The sequence below is a fragment of the Tursiops truncatus genome, chromosome 6 (genome assembly GCF_011762595.2).
Source record: "Tursiops truncatus isolate mTurTru1 chromosome 6, mTurTru1.mat.Y, whole genome shotgun sequence".
Classification (NCBI taxonomy): Eukaryota; Metazoa; Chordata; class Mammalia; order Artiodactyla; family Delphinidae; genus Tursiops; species Tursiops truncatus.
The window spans coordinates 86,962,256-86,988,961 of record NC_047039.1 but is presented as its reverse complement, the minus strand read 5'-3'; the positions used below and the strand labels follow the sequence as shown (position 1 = coordinate 86,988,961).

The 26,706-nt window shown below is 37.6% G+C and overlaps 1 long non-coding RNA gene across 1 annotated transcript in view; it reads right to left on the bottom strand.

Moving 5' to 3' along the window:
* Positions 1-554: 554 nt before the first annotated feature.
* Positions 555-26,706, bottom strand: part of LOC141278899 (uncharacterized) — a 196,344-nt gene continuing 170,192 nt past the window's right edge. Inside the window, exons 3-4 of the long non-coding RNA XR_012332300.1 lie at positions 23,453-23,539; positions 555-2,729 (exon numbers count right to left, since the gene is read on the bottom strand). This is a non-coding gene — a long non-coding RNA (uncharacterized lncRNA). The remainder of the gene's footprint in view (positions 2,730-23,452; positions 23,540-26,706) is intronic.

The window sequence follows — 26,706 nt, the reverse complement described above, 5'->3', positions numbered from 1 at the left end:
CTTGCTGTCACTTTCTGATAATTGATAATTTTCTCTTCTTCACCACTGGCTGCTCTTTTTTTTTTTTTTTTTTTGGTCATCTCTTTTTTGCTAACTGTTAGAGTACTATAGAGGTGTGACCTGGGACAGCTTTTGCTTTCTACCTATAGTGCTAGTGGCATCATTCATTTCCAAGAACATTCTCAGTGTTCTTTGGACTCCCAAACCTTTATCCAAGCCATAACTTCCTCTAGTAATTCTGGATTTGTGTATCTAATTGCCTATTTGAAATCACTACTTAGATGCCTAATAGACATCTTATTTATCAAATAAATGTTCATTATGTTATTAGTACTGTCAATATTATTGCTGTAATTGTAGATGCTGAAGATTTATCAGTAGGAAAAACAGATGGAATTCTCTCTCCATATGTTTATGCTCTACAAATGATAAGTTATACAACAATCAAAATAAATATATATAGTATGATAGTAATAAGTGCTATGGAGGAATGTAAAGCAGGTAAAATAGATATTTATTACTGCATAACAAACTCCCAACACTTAGTAGCTTAGAACAACTCATATTTATTTTCTCCCAGTTTCTGTGAGGCAGGAATACAGGCACTGCTTAGCAGGGTGGTTCCGACTCAGGGTCTTTCATGAGATTTCAGTTGAGATATTGATCAGGGCTGTCATCATCTAAAGACTTGTTTGTAGCTGGAGAATCTGCTTCCAAGATGGCTCATTCATGTGGCTGTTGGTAGGAGATCTAAGTTCCTCATCACATGGACCTCTCCATGGGATTTTTTTCATGATCTCACAACATGGCAGTTGGCTTCTCCCAAAACAAGTGATCCAAGAGAACACACAATAAAGCACAACTCTTTGCCTGGCCTCTCTTAGATTTATAGTTCATCTGACTTCTTAACCTAAGCTTCATTCCTAAAAGCTGCCTTTTAGGTGTCTTTTGCCTCCAGACGATACAGCCTACATTTATACCAGTCTATTCCACCACAGTCCTGCCTTCCAGAATCCAGCTTAGGAGAGGGTTCGTCAGTACAGTGCTACAGATAATTCTCAATAGAGTAAATGGTAAAGGGCATTATACATTTAACAACAGAAAATATTCATTGTTAAAAGTACATAATGCAAACCAAAATACATTTCTATTTCTAATGTACTGAATTTTGGGAAGGATGGCATGAGACAGATACTTTTATACTAAGGGAAACATCAAGGCTATAAAACTTAGGGAAAAGCTTTCAGCATCATGTACCAAATGTTTTAAATTGTTTATACCATTTGACCAGGTTTTCTAGTTCCAATAAAATGATATTAAATGTTAAATTTATCCACAAAGATTATTATTACAGTATTGTATATAGTAGAGAAAATTAAATCTCCCATAAAAATGGAATGATTAAATATATGGTGATATATATTGATATAATGAATTAAAATAATATTTAGGAAGAATTTTTAGTGGCATGAGAAAGGCTGTTCTCAAAATGTTAAATGGAAAAGGCAATATAAATTTCTATTTAGTGCATAAACATGTAACATGAGGTCAAATGTATTTTAAAAAGTCAATAGTAAAATATTTCTAAATTCTCTTATTGACCTTGAAATTTTCTGCTTCTTTGTATCAATAATATTACTTATCTGGGAATTGCTCTAAAATGATTTTTCAAATGATCAGACCATACATTTCAAAAAATCACACCATTGGAACAATGGAAAGTGATAAGCTGAAGTATGGCAATCACTGTGTAAGAAGTACTGGCTACACATTTCTAAAGGAACAGGTGTACTTGGCTGGAACTTGAGCCACTGGAGATGTGGAGGGAGTTCCATGAGTTCTGTGTATTTAGTTATGAAGATTATTTCTTGGTCTTTGTTACTGTCCTGATGAGAGAAAGCATGTCTTAAGTGAAAAAAGAACCATCCAAAGAAGCTCTTAACAGAAATCCAGGGGGAGGGACAACCCTAAATATTGCAGTATGTCTTCTTGTCATTGTGTATATTGATTAAGCACTACAAAGGCTTATAGTCAATATCCCATAAAGGGGTGGTGTCACAGGAGGAATGAAAAGTAAAGGTGAAAGAAATTTATTGATAAAATATCTTCTAACCCTGAGGCAAAACATTAAAATAAAAGGAGGGCGGTGGACATTATCTCTATTTCTGCAAAGGAATGCAGAAGAAGTAATGTGAAAAAAACAAAAGTTTCATAAGAAATGAAAACTAAAACTTCTAAGATCTTGATTCTATGACAATTAATCAGAAATGCTAAAATAAACTGACAATGCCTTGTGTTGGCAAGGATGTGGAGCAATGGGAATTCACATCCACTACTGGTAAGTATGTAAATTGATTGTCTGAAAAGGGTTTTAACCTGTGTAATCAACTGAACATATTCATACTCTTTTACCTGGAAATCCACTCCTAGAGGTTCTACTCCAAGAATCTGGGGAACCTCTGAACCACAATCATATTTAAGAATGTCCAGAGCAGCATTCTTCATATCCAAATGTCCATCAAAGTAAAATAGTGTATTAATCAGGGTTCTCCAGAGAAATAGAACTAATAGGAGATATATATATATATATATAACTTATTATAAGGAATTAGCTCACACAATTATGGAGGCTGAGAAGTCCCACAAGCCTTTATAAGGTGCCATTATCATTATCCTGTTGAATTTGTCAATGTCCAAAGGGTGATCATCATTCTTCTGATCTCAGAAACCTGAATTTTATGTTATTTTCCAACACAAGTAGAATCACAGTAATTAAATTCATCATACTGATTATAAAATCAGAATTCTAACATTAATTTTAAAAGAAAAGTTAAACTTTAAAATAAAGTAGCATTCTTATACTGGCATTTCTAGAATGTGTTCATTAAGTCAGCAGGCAAATCAAAATCTGAAGAATGCTCGGTAAGCACAGAAGCAGAACAAACCCGCCATCATCTCTCACTTTTGCTTCTTCACTAAACTTCCAATCTGGGTTCTTATACACTTACTCTTCCTTCCTTAATCAGGGTGGATCCATGGTGGACTTATTTTAAAAATGCTAAACCATACAGTTTTATCCCTTCGTAAAATTCAACTGCTGCCATTGCAGGCAGAAAACCTAAACCCTTTACATTGCTTAAAATTCTTTGTATATTGTGACCCCAGTTTACCCTGAGAGAATTTAATCTGAGATACCTAAATTATATATCAATACTTTCACTTATAAAAACACCCTTATTGAAATACCTGTCAGAAAAATATTTTCATCGTGACTCTGAAACTATCTAGCTCATATTCCTCCTTTCCTCATGGAAAAGATTGTTTTTATAATTCATTTTTAATTATGCAATGTTAAATTAATTAAACAAGGAGGCTATTAGACTAATGTGGCTCTAATGCCATGATGACCTACATAAGCAAACCAAACTCTAAGCCTGTAAATAGCTCAAGATTATGAAATCAAAATGTTAAGGAAAACAAATCACAAATAGCCAGCTAGGCTTTAAGTTATAGCCCATCAAATAACTTCCTTTCTATGCTTCTGCACTTTATAAGTCTCTACCCTGGGGCTTGTAGATGGAGCGCCCCTAACCACTTCCGGCTTGACACCACCAATCGGAATGACTAAATGCCCAGATGACCTCTTAAAAGTTTTAATATGCCTCAGTTTATCTTTCAGCAGGTTTATTTTTGGCAGAACAACTTATTTTGAAAATCAATTATTACCCAAATAGGCATGATCTCTGTCTATTAATGATTTACTAGAGCAGCTAACCTCTGTCACAGACATTTAGGGAGAGTCAGAGGACCGTACTTACAGGTTCATTCATTTAATATTTATTAAGCACCCTCTAAGGATCAAGCACTGCTTAAGGCGTGGCACAAAAAGCAACAGCAAAACAAACAGATTTCCTGCTTTTTCATGGAGTTTAATTTTAGGTGAAGGGAGAGGCAGGAAATAAACAAGAAAAGTTTCAGATAGACCTCAAGATGCATGCAGAAAGTTAAAAGAGAGTGAAGGGACACAGAATTATCATATTTTAAGGAATGGAAGAGAAATCTTAGACACTCTGGGCAAATGGGATCTGAAAGGAGGTTTATATAGTTAACACTTGAAAAATGTCCTGTGGTTTAGAGTGAGACTTAATAAGTTATGTGTAAAAATGTTACCAGGAGCACTGATACATTACAGTTGGAATGGGACCTCTGATTCTGTATTGCCTGCTAGGATCCCAAGTGGACTCTTTTGGGTATTGGAAGAAACTTGTAAGGGGCACCACGTTGTTTCAGATAAGTATGCACATTTTAAGGTACTTTAAATTCTTGAGAATTCTCAAGAATACTTGAACGTAGTTCATAGGAACCAACTACTTGCTATTAAATACTTTAATGGATCTGATTATTTTCTTAGCAAACAGGTTTGCAACTCTCAGCCAGCTGTTTCAACAGATAAACTATGAGGAATGCTAAAAAGCCTAGGAAGTATTTCTGAAAGTGTAGTTAACTTGAAGACATCTCCTTTATGAAGATACATTAAAACTTGAACCTAATCTCTTAAGAAACACCAACCTATTTGGGTGATGAAATAAAATGTTCAGAACAGATCATTTGAGTTTAATCTTTTTGAAATCTGATTTGGGAAGGGTAAGGTGAGCCAGAAACCAATGTGGTGATTGCTTCGTGGAAAAATAAAGTATGACAGTATATATTGACCGTGAAAAACACTGTTGAACAGCTCCACTCTCCAGGCTTGATTTCCAGAAAATCTATTCACAATGATTTTATTTTATCTCCTAAAGCAATTAGAGAAACCAGCAAGACAAAATACTCAACACTTCGATGAGGCATGGCTTTGGAAATTTGGTCTGTGAGAAAATTTACCTCAGTGGTTATATTTGGAAAGATGATAAAATAATAGGACTATTAAAAATTTAGAGAATTAGAAATATCAAATACTGGCAGTATTTAGATGTCTTAAGATGGCAACTGTTAAACTGGAGTTTTTTTTTTTTTTTAAGGAAAAAGGATGTTCTCATCTATTTCCAAACTACAGCATGAACCCCAAAGAACCTCCTTTTCTCTCTTTTTTTAAAATTGAGGTATAATTGATATACATTATATTAGTTTCAGGTGTACAACATAATGATTTGATATTTGTATACATTGCGAAATGATCACCACAATAAGTCTACCTAACATCCATCACCATACGAAACATTTTTTTTCTTATGAGAATTTTAAATATCTACTCTCTTAGCAACTTTCAAATTAGTACTATTAGTACTTTCAATAGTACTATTAACTGTAGTCACCATACTGTACATTACACATCCCCATGACTTAAGTTTGCACCCTTGACCCCCTTCACCCATTTCTCCTACCTCCTACCTCTGCAAACCACCAATCAGTTCTGAGCTTGTTTTCTTTGAGGAGGGTTGTTGTTTGTTTGTTGTTTTTAGACTCTCCCATGTAAAAGTGAGATCACACATTATCTGTGTTTCTGATTTATTTCACTTAGCATAGTGCCCTCAAGGTCCATCCATGTTGTAGCAAGTGTAAGATTTCATTCTTTTTGTGTGGCTGAATAATATTCCACTGTATATACAGGCACACCTCATTTATTGAGCTTCACTTTATTGCACTTAGTAGATATTGCGTTTTTTTCTTCTTTTTAAACAAATTGAAGATTTGTGGCCACCCTGCATCAAGCAAGTCCACTGGTGCCATTTTTCCAAGAGCATTTGCTCAGTTCTTGTCTCTGTGTCAAATTTTGGTAATTCTGGTGATATTTCAACCTTTTTCATCATTATTATATGTTATAGGGATCTGTGATCAGTTATCTCTGTTTCTATTGCAGAAATATTACAACTTGCTGAAAGCTCAGATGGTGGTTGGCAGTTTTAGCAATAAAGGTTTTTTTTTTTTCCACGGCTTAAACAACAGAAATTTATTTATTTATTTATTTATTTTATTTTTAACATCTCTATTGGAGTATAATTGCTTTACAATGGTGTGTTAGTTTCTGCCTTATAATAAAGTGAATCAGTTATACATATACATATGTCCCCAAATCTCTTCCCTCTTGCATCTCCCTCCCTCCCACCCTCCCTATCCCACCCCTCTAGGTGGTCACAAAGCACTGAACTGATCTCCCTGTGCTATGCGGTTGCTTCCCACTAGCTATCTATTTTACGTTTGATAGTGTATATATGGCCATGCCACTCTCTCACTTTGTCACAGCTTACCCTTCCCCCTCCCCATACCCTCAAGTCCATTCTCTAGTAGGTATGCATCTTTATTCCCATCTTACCCCTAGGTTCTTCATGACCATTTTTTTTTTTTTTTAGATTCCATATATATGTGTTAGCATACAGTATTTGTTTTTCTCTTTCTGACTTACTTCACTCTGTATGACAGACTCTAGGTCCATCCACCTCACTACAAATAACTCAGTTTTCTTTCTTTTTATGGCTGAGTAATATTCCATTGTATATATGTGCCACATCTTCTTTATCCATTCATCCGATGATGGACACCTAGGTTGTTTCCATCTCCGGGCTATTGTAAATAGAGCTGCAATGAACATTTTGGTACATGACTCTATTTATTTTTTTAATTTATTTTATTTATTTTTGGCTGCATTGGGTCTTCATTGCTGCACGCGGGCTTTCTCTAGTTGTGGCGAGCGGGGGTTACTCTTCGTTGCGGTGCACGGGCCTCTCATTGCGGTGGCTTCTCTTGTTGCGGACCATGGGCTCTAGGCTCATGGGCTTCAGTAGTTGTGGCTCACAGGCTAAGAAATTGTGGCTTGTGGGCTCTAGAGCGCAGGTTCAGTAGTTGTGGTGCACAGGCTTAGTTGCTCTGCGGCATGTGGGATCCTCCCGGATCAGGGCTCGAACCCATTTCCCCTGCATTGGCAGGCAGATTCCTAACCACTGCGTCACCAGAGAAGCCCCATGACTCTTTTTGAATTATTGTTTTCTCAGGGTATATGCACAGTAGTGGGATTGCTGGATCGTATGGTAGTTCTATTTTTAGTTTTTTAAGGAACCTCCATACTGTTCTCCATAGTGGCTGTATCAATTTACATTCCCACCAACAGTGCAAGAGGGTTCCCTTTTCTCCACACCCTCTCCAGCATTTACTGTTTGTAGATTTTTTGATGATGGCCATTCTGACCAGTGTGAGATGATATCTCATTGTAGTTTGGATTTGCATTTCTCTAATGATTAGTGATGTTGAGAAATCTTTCATGTGTCTGCTGGCAGTCTGTATATCTTCTTTGGAGAAAGGTCTACTTAGGTCTTCTGCCCATTTTTGGACTGAGTTGTTTGTTTTTTTAATATTGAGCTGCCTGAGCTGCTTGTAAATTTTGGAGACTAATACTTTGTCAGTTGCTTCATTTGCAAATATTTTCTCCCATTCTGAGGGTTGTCTTTTCGTCTTGTCTATGGTTTCCTTTCCTGTGCAAAAGCTTTGAAGTTTCATTAGGTCCCATTTGCCTATTTTTGCTTTTATTTCCATTTCTCTAGGAGGTGAGTCAAAAAGGATCATGCTGTGATTTATGTCCTAGAGTGTTCTGCCTATGTTTTCCTCTAAGAGTTTGATAGTGTCTGGGCTTACATTTAGGTCTTTAATCCATTTTGAGTTTATTTTTTGTGTATGGTGTTAGGGAGTGTGCTAATTTCATACTTTTACATGTAGCTGTCCAGTTAACCCAGCACCACTTACTGAAGAGGCTATATTTTCTCCATTGTATATTCTTGCCTCGTTTATGAACGATAAGGTGACCATATGTGTGTGGGTTTATCTCTGGGCTTTCTATCCTGTTCCATTGATCTATATTTCTGTTTCTGTGCCAGTACCATACTGTCTTGATTACTATAGCTTTGTAGTATAGCCTGAAGTCAGGGAGCCTGATTCCATCAGCTCTGTTTTTCTTTCTCAATATTGCTTTGGCTATTCGGGGTCTTTTGTGTTTCCATACAAATTGTGAAATTTTTTGTTCTATTTCTGTGCAAAATACCAGTGGTAGTTTGATAGGGATTGCATTGAATCCGTAGATTGCTTCGGGTAGTAGAGTCATTTTCACAATGTTGATTCTTCCAATCCAAGAACATGGTATCTCTCTCCATCTATTTGTATCACCTTTAGTTTCTTTCATCAGTGTCTTATAATTTTCTGCATACAGGTCTTTGTCTCCTTAGGTAGGTTTATTCCTAGATATTTTATTCTTTTTGTTGCAATGGTAAATGGGAGTGTTTTCTTAATTTCACTTTCAGATTTTTCAGCATTAGTATATAGGAATGCAAGAGATTTCTATGCATTAATTTTTTTTTTTTTCGGCATGTGGACCTCTCACTGTTGTGGCCTCTCCTGTTGCGGAGCACAGGCTCTGGATGCGCAGGCTCAGCGGCCATGGCTCACGGGCCCAGCCGCTCCGCGGCATGTGGGATCCTCCCGGACCGGGGCATGAACCCGAGTCCCCTGCATCAGCAGATGGACACTCAACCGCTGCGCCACAAGGGAGGCCCTCTGTGCATTAATTTTGTATCCTGCTAGTTTACCAAATTCATTGATTAGCTCTGGTAGTTTTCTGGTAGCATCTTTAGGATTCTCTATGTGTAGTATCATGTCATCTGCAAACAGTGACAGCTTTACATCTTTTCCAATTTGGATTTCTTTTATTTCTTCTTCTTCTCTGATTGCTGTGGCTAAAACTTCCAAAACTATGTTGAATAAGAGTGGTAAGAGTGGGCAACCTTGTCTTCTTCCTGATCTTAGTGGAAATGGTTTCAGTTTTTCACCATTGAGGACAGTGTTGGCTGTGGGTTTGTCATATATGGCCTTTATTATGTTGAGGAAAGTTCTCTCTATGCCTACTTTCTAGAGGGTTTTTATCATAAATGGGTGTTGAATTTTGTCAAAAGCTTTTCCTGCATCTATTGAGATGATCATATGGTTTTTCTCCTTCAATTTTTTAATGTGGTGTATCATGTTGATTGATTTGCATATACTGAAGAATCCTTGCATTCCTGGGATAAACCCCACTTGATCATACTGTATGATCCTTCTAATGTGCTGTGGGATTCTGTTTGCTAGTATTTTGTTTAGGATTTTTGCATCTATGTTCATCGGTGATATTGGCCTGTAGTTTTCTTTCTTTGTGACATCTTTGTCTGGTTTTGATATTAGAGTGATGGTGGCCTTGTAGATGAGTTTGGGAGTGTTCCTCCCTCTGCTATATGTTGGAAGAGTTTGAGGATAGGTGTTAGCTCTTCTCTAAATGTTTGGTAGAATTCGCCTGTGAAGCCATCTGGTCCTGGGCTTTTGTTTGTTGGAAGAATTTAAATCACAGTTTCAATTTCAGTGCCTGTGACTTGTCTGTTCATATTTTCTATTTCTTCCTGGTTCAGTCTAGGCAGGTTGTGCATTTCTAAGAATTTGTCCATTTATTCCAGGTTGTCCATTTTATTGGCATAGAATTGCTTGTAGTAATCTCTCATGATCCTTTGTATTTCTGCAGTGTCAGTTGTTACGTCTCCTTTTTCATTTCTAACTATTGATTTGAGTCTTCTCCCTTTTTTTCTTGATAAGTCTGGCTAATGGTTTATCAACTTTGTTTATCTTCTCAAAGAAACAGCTTTTAGTTTTATTGATCTTTGCCATCATTTCCTTCATTTCTTTTTCATTTATTTCTGATCTGATCTTTATGATGTCTTTCCGCCTGTTAACTTTGGGGTTTTTTTGTTCTTCTTTCTCTAATTGCTTTAGGTGTAAGGTTAGGTTGTTTACTTGAGATGTTTCTTGTTTCTTAAGGTAGGATTGTATTGCTATAAACTTCCCTCTTAGAACTGCTTTTGCTGCATCCCATAGGCTTTGCATCATCATGTTTTCATTGTGATTTGTTTCTAGGTATATTTTGATTTCCTCTTTGATTTCTTCAGTGATCTCTTGGTTATTAAGTAGTGTGTTTTTTAGCCTCCATGTGTTTGTATTTCTTACAGATATTTTCCTGTCATTGATATCTAGTCTCATGGCATTGTGGTCAGAAAAGATACTTGATAAGATTTCAATTTTCTTAAATTTACCAAGGCTTGATTTGTGACCCAAGATATGATTTATCCTGGAGAATGTTCCATGAGCACTTCAGAAGAATGTGTATTCTGTTGTTTTTAGATGGAATGTCCTATAAATATCAATTAAGTTCATCTTGTTTAATGTATCATTTAAAACTTGTGTTTCCTTATTTATTTTCATTTTGGATGATCTGTCCATTGGTGAAAGTGGGGTGTTAAAGTCCCCTACTATGATTGTGTTACTGTCTATTTCCCCTTTATGGCTGTTAGTATTTGCCTATGTATTGAGGTGCTCCTATGTTGGGTGCATAAATATTTACAATTGTTATATCTTCTTCTTGGCTTGATCCCTTGATCATTATGTAGTGTCCTTCTTTGTCTCTTGTAATAGTCTGTGTTTTAAAGTCTATTCTGTCTGATATGAGAATTGCTACTCCAGCTTTCTTTTGATTTCCATTTGCATGGAATATCTTTTTCCATCCCCTCACTTTCAGTCTGTATGTGTTCCTAGGTCTGAAGTGGGTCTCTCGTAGACAGCATATATACGGGTTTTGTTTTTGTATCCATTCAGCCAGTCTATGTCTTTTGGTTGGAGCATTTAATCCATTTACATTTAAGTTATATCGATATGTATGTTCCTATTACCACTTTCTTAATTGTTTTGGGTTTATTATTGTAGGTGTTTTCCTTCTCTTGTGTTTCCTGCCTAGAGAAGTTCCTTTAGCAGTTGTTGTAAAGCTGGTTTGGTGGTGCTGAATTCTCTTAGCTTTTGCTTGTCTGCAAAGGCTTTAATTTCTCTGTCAAATCTGAATGAGATCCTTGCTGGGTAGAGTAATCTTGATTGTAGGTTTTTCCTCCTTCATCACTTTAAATATGTCCTGCCACTCCCTTCTGGCTTGCAGAGTTTCTGCTGAAGGATCAGCTGTTAACCTTATGGGGATTCCCTTATGTGTTATTTGTTGTTTTTCCCTTGCTGCTTTTAATATGTTTTCTTTGTATTTAATTTTTGATAGTTTGATTAATATGTGTCTTGGCGTGTTTCTCCTTGGATTTATCTTGTATGGGACTCTCTGTGCTTCCTGGACTTGATTAACTATTTCCTTTCCCATATTAGGGAAGTTTTCAACTATAATCTGTTCAAATATTTTCTCAATCCCTTTCTTTTTCTATTCTTCTTCTGGGACCCCTATAATTCGAATGTTGGTGTTTTTAATGTTGTCCCAGAGGTCTCTGAGGCTGTCCTCAATTCTTTTCATTCTTTTTTCTTTATTCTGCTCTGCAGTAGTTATTTCCACTATTTTATCTTCCAGGTCACTTATCTGTTCTTCTGCCTCAGTTATTCTGCTATTGATCCCTTCTAGAGAATTTTTAATTTCATTTATTGTGTTGTTCATCACTGTTTGTTTGCTCTTTTGTTCTTCTAAGTCCTTGTTAAACGTTTCTTGTATTTTCTCCATTCTATTTCCAAGATGTTGGATCATCTTTACTATCATTACTCTGAATTCTTTTTCAGGTAGACTGCCTATTTTCTCTTCATTTGTTAGGTGTGGTGGGTTTTTGCCTTGCTCCTTCATCTGTTTTGTGTTTCTCTGTCTTCTCATTTTGCTTAACTTACTGTGTTTGGGGTCTCCTTTTCGCAGGCTGCAAGTTTGTAGTTCCCGTTGTTTTTGGTGTCTACCCCCCGTGGCTAAGGTTGGTTCAGTGGGTTGTATAGGCTTCCTGGTGGAGGGGACTAGTGCCTGTGTTCTGGTGGATGAGGCTGGATCTTGTCTTTCTGTTGGGCAGGTCCACGTCTGGTGGTGTGTTTTGGGGTGTCTGTGGCCTTATTATGATTTTAGGTGCTAATGGATAGGGTTGTGTTCCTGTCTTGCTAGCTGTTTGGCATAGGTCGTCCTGCACTGTAGCTTGCTGGTCGTTGAGTGGAGCTGGGTCTTGTCGTTGAGATGGAGATCTCTGGGAGATTTTTGCCGTTTGTTATTACATGGAACTAGGTCTCTTGTGGACCAGTGTCCTGAACGTGGCTCTCCCACCTTAGTGGCACAGCCCTGATGCCTGGCTGGAGCACCAAAAGCCTGTCCTCTACACGGCTCAGAATAAAAGGGAGGAAAAAAGAAAGAAAGAAAGAATAAGATAAAATAAAATAAAGTAAAATAAAATAAAGTTATTCAAATAAAAGATAATTATTAAGAAAAAACATTTTTTAAGTAATGAAAAACAAAAAAAAACAAGAGACAGAACCCTAGGACAAATGGTAAAAGCAAAGCTATACAGACAAAATCTCACACAGAAGCATACACATACACACTCACAAAAAGAGAAAAAGTGGAAAAAATATATGTATTGTTGCTCCCAAATCCACCTCCTCAATTTGGGATGATTTGTTGTCTATTCATGTATTCCACAGATGCAGGGTGCATCAAGTTGATTGTGGAGCTTTAATCCGCTGCTCCTGAGGCTGCTGGGAGAGATTTCCCTTTCTCTTCTTTGTTCGCACAGCTCCCAGGGTTCAGCTTTGGATTTGGACCCGCCTCCGCGTGTAGGTCGCCTGAGGGCGTCTGTCCTTCGTTCAGACAGGACGGGGTTATAGGAGCAGCTGCTTCGGGGAATCTGGCTCACTCAGGCCAGGGGGAGGGAGGGGCAGGGAGTGCGTGGCGAGCCTGCGGCAGCGGAGGCCAACATGACGTTGCACTGACCTGAGGCGCGCCGTGTGTTCTCCCGGGGAAGTTGTTCCTGGATCACGGGACCCTGGCAGTGGCGGGCTGCACAGGCTCCCAGGAGAGGAGGTGTGGACAGTGACCTGTGCTCGCACACAGGCTTCTTGGTGGCGGCAGCAGCCGCCTTAGCGTCTCATGCCCATCTCCAGGGTCCGCGCGCTGATAGCCGCAGCTCCCGCCCGTTTCTGGAGCTCCTTTAAGCAGCGCTCTTAATGCCCTCTCCTCGCGCACCAGGAAACAAAGGCAAGAAAAAGTCTCTTGCCTCTTCGGCAGCTCCAGACATTTTCCCGGACTCCCTCCCGGCTAGCCGTGGCGCACTAGCCCCCTTCAGGCTGTGTTCACGCCGCCAACCCCTGTCCTCTCCCTGCGCTCTGACCGAAGCCAGAGCCTCAGCTCCCAGCCCCGCCCGCCCCAGCGGGTGAGCAGACAAGCCTCTCGGGCCGGTGAGTGCTGGTCAGCCCCGATCCTCTGTGCGGGAATCTATCCGCTTTGCCATCCGCACCCCTGTTGCTGCGCTCTCCTCCCGGGCTCCGATGCTTCCCCACTGCCACCCACAGTCTCCGCCCACGAAGGGGCTTCCGTGTGTGTGGAAAACTTTCCTCCTTCACAGCTCCCTCCCACTGGTGCAGGTCCCAGCCCTATTCTTTTGTCTCCGTTTTTTCTTTTTTCTTTTGCCCTACCCAGGTACGTGGGGAGTTTCTTGCCTTTTGGGAGGTCTGGGGTCTTCTGCCAGCGTTCGGTAGGTGTTCTGTAGGAGTTGTTCCACACGTAGATGTATTTGTGGGGAGGAAGGTGATCTCCACGTCTTACTCTTCTGCCATCTTGAAGGTCCTCTGGAGTTTATTTTTAACGACTTTGGAAAGAGAACTAGCCATTGGACCAAAAAACCTGTGCTTAAATTTTTTCTGTATATTTACTACCTTGATGTCCTTGGTAAGTTATTTTCTCTATCATTTTTTCTCTATATATACATATTTGATAACTTTAGCTAAGACATGTTGAAATTTACTATGTGCCATCTTATTTCACCTTCAGAGCAATAAGCCAGTGATACAGATAGTAGCAATATTCATATTTTGAAGACTAGGAAACTGATGATTATGGCTGTTATAAATCTTCCCTTATGTCATACACTAATAAATGGAAGAGTCAGTATTTGATTAGGTCTGTCTGAGGTCAAAACCTGAGACTGCAACCCCTATGCACTAGGATCAGAAGGTCACAATAACAGTAAATGGAATAATATATGGGACATTGACTAACATAACTGAAGCACTCAATCTAAAAGAAGAAGTTAGGAATCTTAGCCTGACTCCTCAATTGTGTGGTAAAAAATAATATTTATTTCCTTTTAATCTAGATAATCAGAATTTAAACCCTCATCCTGCCTTGCCAGCCATAAGAAGTTCAGTCTGTTTCATGATTTGGGCTCAGTCTTTCTGGTGTGATACTAAAGTGTCTGGGTCCTATGCTGTGCCAAAGAATTGGAGCAGGCTCTTGTCTTGTTTTAGGTCTTGGTCCTTACTAGTTACTACTGAGAAGTTCCTAGTTCTTCCCAGCACTGCTGCTTCAGATCCAGTAGTTCTGAGATATTTGAGGCATAGAAATCTTTGTTGAGTCTGGGGGGTTTCTACTGCCATTGTTCATTCATTTAATATCTATTAAGTATCCTTTAGTATGAAGCATCATCTTAGATATTGAGGAAAAAGCAGTAACAAGACAGATTTTCTGTTCTCTACCTCTCTTGGAATAATCACACAGCCTGTGGAATCTTGCCGCCTCTTAACAGGGTGCTGTAGAGTGGCACATAGATTCCAGCCAAGGGTAAATTTACCATGAAGGTAAAGAAGGTTGGGCTTCAGGGACCCTCACTTTCACAGTCCCTTCTAATACTTTAAGATGGGTCTTAAGAATGTGTATACAAGGTATTTTCTATTTTCTTTGTTTTGTTTTTTCAAAGGTAAGATATTTTAACTGAAATCAGTTAGATGGTTGTCTAACCTCCCTGTATTTTTATAATATACAGGGCCTCTGATCAGGCCAAAGGGAAACTGAGTTTACTATTAACATGGCTAGATATGACAATATTATGGTGGTTATATAAAAAAATCTGTTCTTATTTATTGAAGGTGTGTATTGAATATTTATAGACAAACTGTATGGAATATTTCCCCCAAAAGGAAAAGAGGATACAATTAGAGAAAAACTAAAATAATGTTTATAATTGCTGAAGCTGGGTAATGGATACCTGAAGTTTCCTTATATTGTTCACTTTATTTTTGCGTATGTTTGTACATTTCCAAAATAAGTAGTTAAAATTCCAAGACCCAGGATAAATCTGGGTGTGATTTATTTGATGTGTTTTTCACATAACCTGGTAAGTCATTTAATGTGTAATTTCCAGTTTTTTATTCATTTTTCTCCCAGAAGTATTTAAATTATATCTTGGTCTTAATTTTCAAGAGTAGCACATTTGAGTCATAGGTTAAATCTTCGTTCTGCTCAAAATGTTTATCATAATGTTTATCTCATCATATTTATCTATCTTCTTAGCTTGCATTCTTGTTTATCCAGTTTATTTTCCATATTACTGATTTTTTTTTCTGTAAGTCAATTCTATTACTTATTAATTAATTTAATGAGTTCACTTTGCTTCTTAACCTATACTTCTCTCTACTGACCCTCACTTTGAGCTCTCAGTTCTTCTTTCATAAGGCAATATCTTCTTGCAGCTTTTAAAATGAACCAATCAAACATCTTTTTATGTTAGAAACTGAAAGAGGTGTGTATGAAATAGTCCCCTTTTTTATGCCACAGTATCCCTTCAGAGGCTTCATAGGTACATGGGTGCATAATGCATCTCCTAAAGTAAGCAATGTTTCCCAAATACTTAATTTTCTTTTTGCTGAACATGTGGAGACCTACAAAAATCTCCTGTAACACTACTCCATGGAATCTCAATTTGGAAAATGTTGGCTAAACATTTTTAAAATCATTTTTATCTGCCTCAGAAGATTATGGAAGGCAGAAGGTAAGTTCATACCTTGGACCTTGTATGTGTTTTTACCATTACCCAGTTCAATAAAACATTACTTAGTATCTGTAATGGACCAAGTCCTGCGCTGGCTCTAGGAATACAAAAACCAACACTTCTTCCCAACCCAAGATTAGTTCATGGGATCATAAACACATAAACACAGGCATTCTGGCAACAGAGAAAGGAAGGTGAATAAAACTGTCGCTAATGACACTGAACTAAGGGCTACAAAAAAATCCATTAACAGAAAGATGACTTTTCAGGAGAGAAACCCAATTACTAACTGGTTTATTTTAAAAAATAAAAGCCAAGTGTTCTCTTTATAAGTTAAGGGTTTTTTGTTTTGGTTTGGGTTTTTTGTTTGGGGGTTTCTGGTCTGGGGGGTAACCCTGAGGAAAAAGAAAACTAATCCTATTTTGCCAAAATGTTTCAAAATCTTTTAATATGCATTAAAATAAATGGTTGAATTTAGAAAAAAAAAGGTTATTCTGGTTCAGTACTAAACCTCTAAGATTTACTAAATGTTTAATATTAGAACAACTGTTTTGGTTCATTAAATTTTTTAAGAGGTTCTTAACTTTAATCGGTGAGAACTCACTCAAGCTTTTAACTGCAAAAGCAGGCTATTTTAAGGTAATGTGACAACTTTAAAATTTGACAAATTTAAAGCTCTTTTTCACATAGTTTTTCATGGGTGCCCCAGAAATTTTGGATTTTCCTAATGAGATAATGTTTATAAATAGAAGGCCATAAACTCTGGGATATAAGGACTAATAGAAATGAGTTTTAGAAGTCTAAATTTGGTTTGTACTTAGGGTTTTGAGATTATTTTTTAAAAGCTAATGTTTGTTAAGAGCTTTATGGTTTAGTGTTTTCTTCTGTTCTATTTTGTAAACATTTTTATGTCAGTATCTCGAAAGAAATGATTAGAAAATATAACACCGCGTTAACATTCTTAGTATGTCATGAGATATTACACATTGACAAGGAAGTGTTGAATGGTTCTATAGAAAAATAGACAAAAGATATAAAGAGAAAGTGCACAAACAAGTCAAAAATATAAATTGTCAATACATCTGTAAAAACCTGAAAAGCTGAACCTCAACAGTAACAACAGCAACAAAAAAGCATCTATTAAAATGGCAAGAACCAAAGAAGACATCACACTGGTCAAATCATTTAAAAAATAACAGTCCTCTTTTTGGTGAGAGTAAAATATGAATTCTGTTACAATGCTACTGAGTTTGCTAATTGGCATAGCCCTTCTGGAAAGGAGAGAGGTAAAATGTACCTCCCCACACCAAATTCAAAAGCATTTATAGTCTCTGATTCATTAGTATCACTTCTGAGAATTCATTCTCAGGAAAATCTATTCACGGTGTTCAAGCATAATGTCTTTGTGAAACACTTGTTATAGTTCGATTTTTTTAAACGCTCATTATTCCCATGTTACAGATGAGAAAGACAAAACCCAGAGACACTGACTTGTACAAAATCCCATAACTAGTCAGTGACAGGCCTGGATCAGACCTTTTAGATGTCAGCTTCATAATTATTGCTCACGCTGAAAATATCTGTTTCAACAAGTTTTTGGAATCTTCTCCATGCTATGCTCAATGTCAGGTTCTGGATCTACAACATTATGTTTACTGAACATTTACTATGGACTAACTTCTTCATATGTGGATTATCTCATCTTATTCTTGAAACAAGCCTTTGGAGTTTCCAACGAGGAAGCTGAGTAACTCTCCAAGTGTCAAATAGCTGAGTTAACAAACCAGCCCAAGCAATCTTACAGAATTCTCTCTCTTAACTATTACACTGAATTATCTCCCCAAGATAAACCACCCATCTATTCTGTCCTCAAAGAGCTCACAGTGTAGTTTCAGAGAGACAGATTTGTTACTGTTAGGAATACATGACAAAAATACTGTGAGGACACAGAGGAGGAAACTAACATAACTATGTTTTGGTCTTCATAGTGCTGATGGGGGTGGGTAGGAGGGTCCTCAGTACTATGGTCATTTGTAAGAACAATTTATATTTGAATTTGCAACTTCAGATAATCACATCCACTGTCTGAAAAGACTCTGTAACAAGATACGTATATTTTTACTTATTGATTGATTGAAAATTCTCTATGTGTTTTAATCCCCCTGTTTAAAAGAAAGCAAACCCACAAATATTCATAGAAAAATAGTAAAATGAAATGCATTAAAATGTTAACAGGATCTATCTACTCTCACCAACAAAAGGATTGTTTTCTTTTCTTTTCTATATGTCTATAGTTGCTTTGCTTTTGTAATCAGACAAATGCTATAATATTAGTTTATTTTTTAACTTACACAATGAATATTAGTGTCACACACTTAATTTGCAACCTCTTGGAGGTTATCTCATAGCCCAGCAAGTATTTAGCAAATATATGGGTGTTTAGAGGCAAAAGTCAGGGAGGTGCCATGTGTACTTTTGGTAATTTTCCAAATTCCAGCCTAGGATCCAACTTCATGTACTGGGTAAACGTGTACTTAAAGCTTCAGAGTGCAGTGGCAGGACTGGCCACAGAAACAGCAGAGTAGCCATGAAGCTGAAGTGTTGGTTGTCAAACCAAATAAGAAAATGTATACCATTGTATTTGAAAATATGTAATTGTTATACAAATACAAGATATATTATCAAGGTTTGAAAGCATGAAAAGGAGTCTCATTAGCAGAAAATCCACCAAAGAAATACTGCTATCCAGAGTGTTCCTGGCTTTGATCCCAGCCATGGTATAACCACTGTTAGCCAGTGGTTAGTAGATGCTCTCTTGAAGGTAAATTTTGGGTGAAGTAATTTTCAAGCTCAAATACAAAGAGCAAACATCAGTCGAAACTTCCTTATACTAAAGTGCTTAAGGGCGTTGCTCATTTATTTGAGCCTCCTCACAATAGATTTTTGTTGTCATCACTACAAATGTGGGATAAGAGGCTTAGCTAGGATAAATAACTTGCTCAAGGTCACAATCTTGTGAGTTGCAAAGCCAGGAACGAAACCCAAGCAGAATTGGACTCTTATGCATTACTGGGTGATCTGTTGCACTGAAGAAATAAATTATTAAACATTTGGAAATTTGATAATAACCTCTCCCGTGTCTTTTACTTTTACTACCATCCACCTAGCCTATAACAACTCTTCCAATAAACTGCATAACATATTTTTAAAATGATAATTAATATATAGTTATCATTTAAAGTTTATGAGTTAATTTGGCAGACTTAAACACACCCAGAAGTCCTAGAAAATGAGAATTAAGATTCTCTGGTGTGGATAAAAGAGATAAACTAGCAGATAATACATTCCTTTATCCCCTCTTTATTATATAGTGTTTTGAATAGCTATATGTGATTTTGTAGTTTTTTTCAAGTATGCCCTCAAACTCAGTAATTCACAAGTTCTTCACTTCTCTATTATTCCACTTTGAACTTAGAAAATTTGATAACTCCCACTGTTTACTGAATCCAAATGTGTCTATTATAATTTTAAAGGGAATAATTCTGCACCATTATCTCCATAGAGTGTTCCCTACTCTAGGAGTTGGGCGGCGGGGGGAGTGTTAAAGAGAACAAAGTGTACTTTCTAATTCTGATTATTGCACTAATTATTAACATGAATGTGTAATTAATGCATAAGGTCAAGAGGAGAGTCTCTACCTCATCTTTGGCAGGTATAAGATGTATAGAAGAGTATAAAGGTAGGAGAATCTCCTAGAGGTCATACGTGTCCCTTCTGGAGGTGTGCAAGTCCAACTTTAAGAAATACTGGTAGAAAGTTAAAAGGGGAATTCAGAAAGAATATGATGAAACAACATGGAATAGCGGAAATACGGGAGAATTAAAGTCCCATCTGTGTAATGTATAAACTACATTACCTTAGGAAGTTTAATAAAAATTGCTATTCTTACCTAATCCCATAGGGATATTTTAAGAACTAAATGAGTTTATGCAGAATTCTTACACATGCTAGAACACAGTAGGCACCAAATATGTCAAAGCTTTCATATCCACTCTTAGATTACTAATTTGGGGACAATTATATTTACTGTTAAGGGTTATCATGAGAATTACATGAGTTTCTATGAAGATGAAGTTCGCCACTCTGTACCAGTCAAACTCTGGATGAATCTCTTTGTTCTTGGTTAAGCCTTTGTTGAAACATTAATTCATTTTTAAAACTCGGTTGCAGAATTTACACATTTTCACATGGTATTCTACCTATCCACTCCAGTGAATTTTCTATTCTGTTTGCAATAAACAAGTTTCATTTTTATAATGTGACCTAAATACTAATAAATGTTATTTTGAGGGGGGGGAAAAAAATACCTAGTTCTAGGAAAATTTGGCCACAAGGGGGAGGTAGAAGAACTTGCTCGGGAGATCCAGCAGTGTTTTTCTTTGTTTAATTTCTCCTCCTTATTTTCCCCCTCACTTCCTCAGCTCTGTTTGGCATCTTGTACCTGTCTTTCAGGCTTCCTGATTCTAAAAATACCCTTATAGGCTCTATACTTGGATAGTTTATCGAAGTCCACCACCTTTCGATATCAGAGTGATATCTGCAGGATGAGGTAAGTGGTGCCTTGCTGACAATGCTGCCTTCAATTCCAAGTCTGTCCTTATGGATTGTAAAGCAATAACTGCTCACTGCAGCACTGTCCTAGTGTAGTTAATCACCGAGAAGGAATTATCTGTGGACATGGTAAGATGGCTGTATAAGGGCTGGAACAACACCTATATGGGAAGAGGTCCTTTTCAGGTCCTGCTCTCTCAGGGAAGCACTCATTTAGATGGCCTGATTTTAGTTTATAGGATTTCTCTGGAATCTACCTGTTTTGTTACTACTAGTGGCGCTTTGTCTGCACTTGATTATAATTCAAGCTTTAGGCTACACAGATTTGATCAATTGTTTTTGAGGTTACTTATTTAATAAGTATGTATTGTAGGCCATGTATATCATACATTCTTCTAGGCACTGGTTATGGACTCAAATAAGGCAAAGGCTCTGTTCCTGAGGAACCTGTAGTGTAATAGGTTATTTTCTTCTGCTAATATTCGAACTGTATGGATATCTTTATATTCTAAAAGCTTTTGGTTCTCACTTCCTGCAGAGTTAAGTCCAAATCTCACAAAATATAAGGCTCTATGGATTAGGGTCCTTGTAGGAAGATGGTACACTGAAAAGAAACTGTTTACAAAGGTGTGGGGGGGGGGAGGGGAAGGAGGAATTCACACTTGGTGGTTAAGCCTTAGCCTCTGTCCCTGAATTGGGAGAGACATGCACCTGTAGGAGATGGTCACTTTGGTAGTTAAATGGCTGGGATGCAGCCTGGAAAGTAGGGAGCCAAGGAGACAAATGTCTCAATTTATCAATCACTCCTGCTGCCTCATAATCTTCTGCTGCATCCACTGGCAGAACCTAATAGGAAGTCAGATGGTAAGAGAACATGGTATATATATGGTCCCCAAAATTTGGCCTCCTGGAACCCAGAGCAGGGTTGATTAAGGTGGAGTGTGCATTGGGAAGGGGTCAAACAGAATATCCAGCACAAGGGCCACTTCCAATCTACTCTATATTAACTTGCCATGTATTCTGGTTCTATCCTTCTATTTGCATTCCTATTTGCTACTATTCCAATTTTTATAAATGTAGATAATTCTGGAGCTAAAATTCTCTTTAACAGCAACATTAAATCAATAAATACTTTTAGAATGCATACTACATGCCAGACATATTTCTAGCAGCTGAAAATGATCTCTGTTCTTCCGGAGCTTTCCTTTGAGTGAGTGATGTCATTACAAAGAGGGTATAGTACAGTGTATGATAAGAGAAAGACACATCAGGGTAACTAATGTGTTATTAGGGGAATTCAGAAGGGTTTTCCAAACATAATAATGACTAGGCTTATTTGTGAAAGACGACACAAGAAGAAAGAGAATGGAAAAGAATGTTCCACACAGAAATGAAAGTTTGACCAAGGACCTGGAAATAAGAGAGAACACAAGCCTTTTGTGGAACTGCAGGCAGTTCATACTGCAGTGTGGAGCTGGAGGTGAAAGATGAGGTAGAGAAGTGAGCAGAGGCAGAGCACAAAGGCCTTGGAAGCCATGTTTGGGAACTGGGCTCTTGGGTAATTGGGAGGCACTGAATATGCTCCATTTTCTGCAAAAATCCTTGTCACAAAAGGTTTGAGAGTTTTTCCTAAGAAAGGAGGCTGTTGGAGGGAAAACCAGAATTTCTCCAATATGTCCTGGTTCTGAAGCCCTTTGATCTGTGGTTGCTCCCTGTGTGGTTCCACTAACAGTCCACCGAGACTAAAACAACCAGGATTAAAAACTGTCCAAATGTTGTCTTGGTGCTTTTTGCCATTACCAGTGGGTCACCTCTAATTCAGCATTACTGAACTTTAATCCCTATGACAATAAAGACCTCCTCAGTGTTTGTCACTGCCTAGGCCGGTGAGTATCAGAGCATCACCTTGTGGAGGTAAAGCCTCTATTCTCTGTAACCCCTGGCCCCCCTACTCCCCTTCCCTTGCCCCAGAGCTGGAAATCAGACTGTCTACATTTAAGTTCAGGCTCTGACTTAAAATAGTTTTGTGACATTCTTTCCAATTTTTCTGAAGCTCACTTTCTCATCTGTGAAATCTTGAGAATTCTAACTTTTGTATTGAAAATTCACTACAGGTTCTTTAAGGATGAAGTGAGACAAATTTTTTTACAAGGAGCTGCTGCTTGAGGTTCCCATGGTCTGGCTGTAGGGGAGGTGCTTCTGGTCCTTAGTACAAGGTACCATAGAAAGAAGCCTTCTGGGCTGAGGTCCATGGTGTTGGAAGGAGGTGGTAGGGAGGCAAGTAGGACAAGTTAAGGCACTGATTAAGTGGTGGGGCAAAGCCCTGGGGATGGGCAGTGGAGCAAATCTAGTTGTTATGGTTCACGATGATTCTACCTCCTTGACAAACATTGTGAGTCTGTTTTTAAATATTTTAGTAGGCAAGACTATCCTTGGGGAGGTAGGAAGCCGGCATAGTCTCTGTGGTTTCCAGGCTATAGGAGGATAACACCTACATGGTTTGTGTCCCTGATGAATATTGAATGGATATCTTGAAGTCCATGCTTCTCTTTCTGCAGAAGGAAGCTGAGTAGCATCATGCCCTTTCCTGAGACTCTCAGAAATGAGCACAGATGTGCCAGTGGAATGCTTGCTTCCCTCTTTGGTGCCTAAACTCAGAGGGCAGACAGCTAGGTTCAGTGCCAGGATTCCACCCTGGAACAGCAAACAACTTAGCATCCGGACTGCTCTTGAATATGCTACACCTGATCCCAGTGACAGTCCAGGATGCCAGCATCTCAGGAGAATATCTGATTCCTTTTCCCAGTTGGAAGCAAAAGGATTAGTATAATTAATTCAGGGCTGCGTTTGAGGCTGGGGGAGGGTATGACCAAAGCAGATAACTGGGTATGCAAAGAGTGAGAGAACGGGTGCCCTCGGTGGATCGGAAGCCATGGAGACATAGGCAAGTCAAGCAAGCACACGGGAAAGAGGTCTGGGTGAAGGTCAGACCTAAATGCTGTTTCCCTCCCACATACCTTTTATAAGGTCTCTGGAAATTGATGGTCAGGCAAGCTGCTTCTTCTCACACGAGTAGTGACAGGATCAATGCTTGAATCTCGGTCCTGCATAGGTGAGCAAGTAATTTAACTTAACACTCATTTTCCTGACCTGTAAATATAATAATATTTCTGACTCAGCTATCTCAAAAGGTATTATGAACTTCAAATGATATTTATCTGATATTCATTTTAATCAATATATAATAAAATCTCTATATATAGCACTATATGTGGAATCTCTCTATGCATCAAATATATGCTTGCTAATTTTAATTTTAAAAGATGATTTACTAATTGAAAAGTGCTGGAAAATTATAAAGCTTGTGTGGGTCATTTTTTCCCATTTGATAAAAGCATTGCTATTTAATCAAAATGTTTATTTATAATAATTTCAGATAAGGTAGCCTAAATTTTTACTCTTCATTTTGTGGTTATATTATTGCACATATTTGGTCTCCTAGTAATTTTTCTTGTAAGTGTTCAATTTTCCTTCACCATGTTGAAATCCCAATAGCAGGGGAAATGAGACAGTAAAGCTCAGGTCCACGTGAATCACAGCAAATGTCTTGCATTCTGGCGGTATAGTAGAATATAGTTTTCATTTCTGATTAATTCCGGTAGTCTTGCTTCATCTGCCAGTGCATAAACTTGAAATTGAACTCTACAGATATTACAGAGGCATGTTTTGCCCATTCATTCTTTCACTTATTAATTCCATAGATATCTACTGACTTAACCCCTTATGAGCTGGGCATTAGCTGGTTGCTGGTGATACAAATTAAAATCAGGCATAGTTTCCACTAGAGTCTATGTTCTAGTGGAGGAGATACCTACAGGGAAGAAGAAAGTTGTGATGTAGAATGATATCAGAAATGGAAGCTCGGGGCAATTTGGGAGCATGTTTTCTCATTCTCATAAATATATTTTTTTGACAGCAGAACCCAAACAATTTGATTGCATTTTTAAATTCTTTAAGAACTCCATAATCTGCTTGACAGAGAAAGAAATGCCTTGTATGTACAAATTACTGTGTATACTGACATATAGATTCCTTAGCATCAGCAGTCAAGACAAAGTTGATAATTTGTTTCAGACATTCTACTACCACCATAATTTTCTTGAATCATAATTTTGAGCTTTGTTTGTTTATTCTTATTTCTGTGAAACTTCTTTCATCTCCCCCTGCCCCCCAGTAATGTCTATGGGGTTCCCATTTTTTGAGTCATTTAGAAATAATAATCACAATTTATTTTTTCAGGATGATTTCATAGAAGACAAAATTGTATCAACCACTGGAACAAAACAGCGTCCTAGGTATTCTTTGTAATGTGCCTTATAATCACTAATTTGCATATCAAATAACTTTTTCGTATGTATCATGAGCTCAGCAATACTTTAGACATTTATTAATTTTTCCTGTTTCATTTATTCGTTCATCAAAATTTATTGGCACAGCCATTCTGTGTGAGACCTCTGCTGGGAGATTTTATAAATATATTTTATACATATATTTTATATATATATATATATATATATATATATATATATATATAAAACTGTATATACATGTATACACGGTTGACCCTTAAACAATGCAGGGATTAGGGGCACTGCACAGTTGAAAATCCAAGTATAACTTTACAGTTGGTCCTCAGTATATGCCCTTCTGTGTCTGTAGATTCAACCAACTGTGTAGTAGTACTGTAGTACATATTCTTTGAAAAAAATCTGTGTATAAGTGGACCCATGCATTTCAAACTCTTGTTGTTCAAGAGTCAACTGTATACACATGCCTTCAAGTACCTGCCTTCAAATAATAGTCTAGTGGCTTAAACAGACAAGATCACAGGAGAGGAAATTTTACCTTTGCTAAGTACTAAATGAATTAGATGGTTCATTTAAAAAAAAAAAATAAGGTAGTGAGAGAAGATTCAGAATTCCAGAGATATACATTAATCAAATGAACTTGTCAAAAGCTACACCTAATATAGCATAATCAGATATTACATATGAGCAGTAAAGACTTCCTTTTGCTTTAAGAAAGGAGGGGTTAAAAAAAAGATTTGTCTACAAGCAAGTTAATTTACAAATTTTCTTAGTTGAGGCACTGACAGTCAGGCTCCCACTAGTCTCTAATAGAAATACTATGAAGTAAAAGGCATTCAAAAACTTTTTTGGATACAGAACTGTACAATATCTCACATTTTTTGTTTTTTTCCTTATTGTTAATTACATAAATTATTTCTTGAAATGGAATTGCCCAAACCCGGGGATACCATGTTCTTCTAGTTACAATTTTGTGGTGTAGCTTTGTAGTTGAAAAAGGAGTTATGTGGCAAATGGCCAAAAGGTCACCAGGGCCTGTGCATTCAATTGCTCAAGGGTCCCTTGGCACACTGGCTTAAAGAGGAAAATAGGCTTATACTGAAAATAAAAGAAACTGATAGAAATACCATGTCCCTAGTGTTCCAAAACGGGTGCTTTTTTAACTCCACAATATGTGGAAGTCCTCAGAGCCATGTCAATGCTGAGTGCCTTCATTTTCTTAAGACTCCTATATACATCTAGACATTATACAAGTAAAACACAACCAAAAAAACAAAACTAAACAAAACCTCTATGAATTTGTGATATTGTGATTTATAAGAAACATATATTGGTCATTCAGATGACCAAAATATATTTCTCACTGTTTCTAAATTCCTTGAAATTTGCTGTGATAAGAGCAATAAAGATGTCTTTTGTTACGTTAATAAGGTGACTTCTGGAAAGCCCTTAGGTACTCTAGGGATGGGGGGATCTGACTGCTAGAAGAACCAACCAGTGATTAGAGGGTTGGAACTTTTGGTCATCTCTGCGGAGGGAAGAGAGACTGGAGATTGAGTTCAATTGCCAATGGCCAGTGGTTTAATGGATAATGCCTATGTAATGAGCCCTCCATAGAACCCCCAAAGGACAGGGTTTGGAGAGTTTCTGGGTTGGTAAACACTTGGAGATTTGGAGATAGTGGCATGCTCAGAGAGAACTTGGAAGCTCCATGCCCTTTACCCATCCCTTGCTTGATACATCTCTTTCATCTCACTGTGTCTGAGTTATATCCTTTTATAATAAACAAGCAATCTAGTGAGTAAATGGGTTTCCTGAGCTCTGTGAGCCACTCTAGCAAATTAGTTGAACCCAAGGAGGGAGTCTTGGGACCCTCTGATTTATAGCCAGTTGGTCAGAAGTAT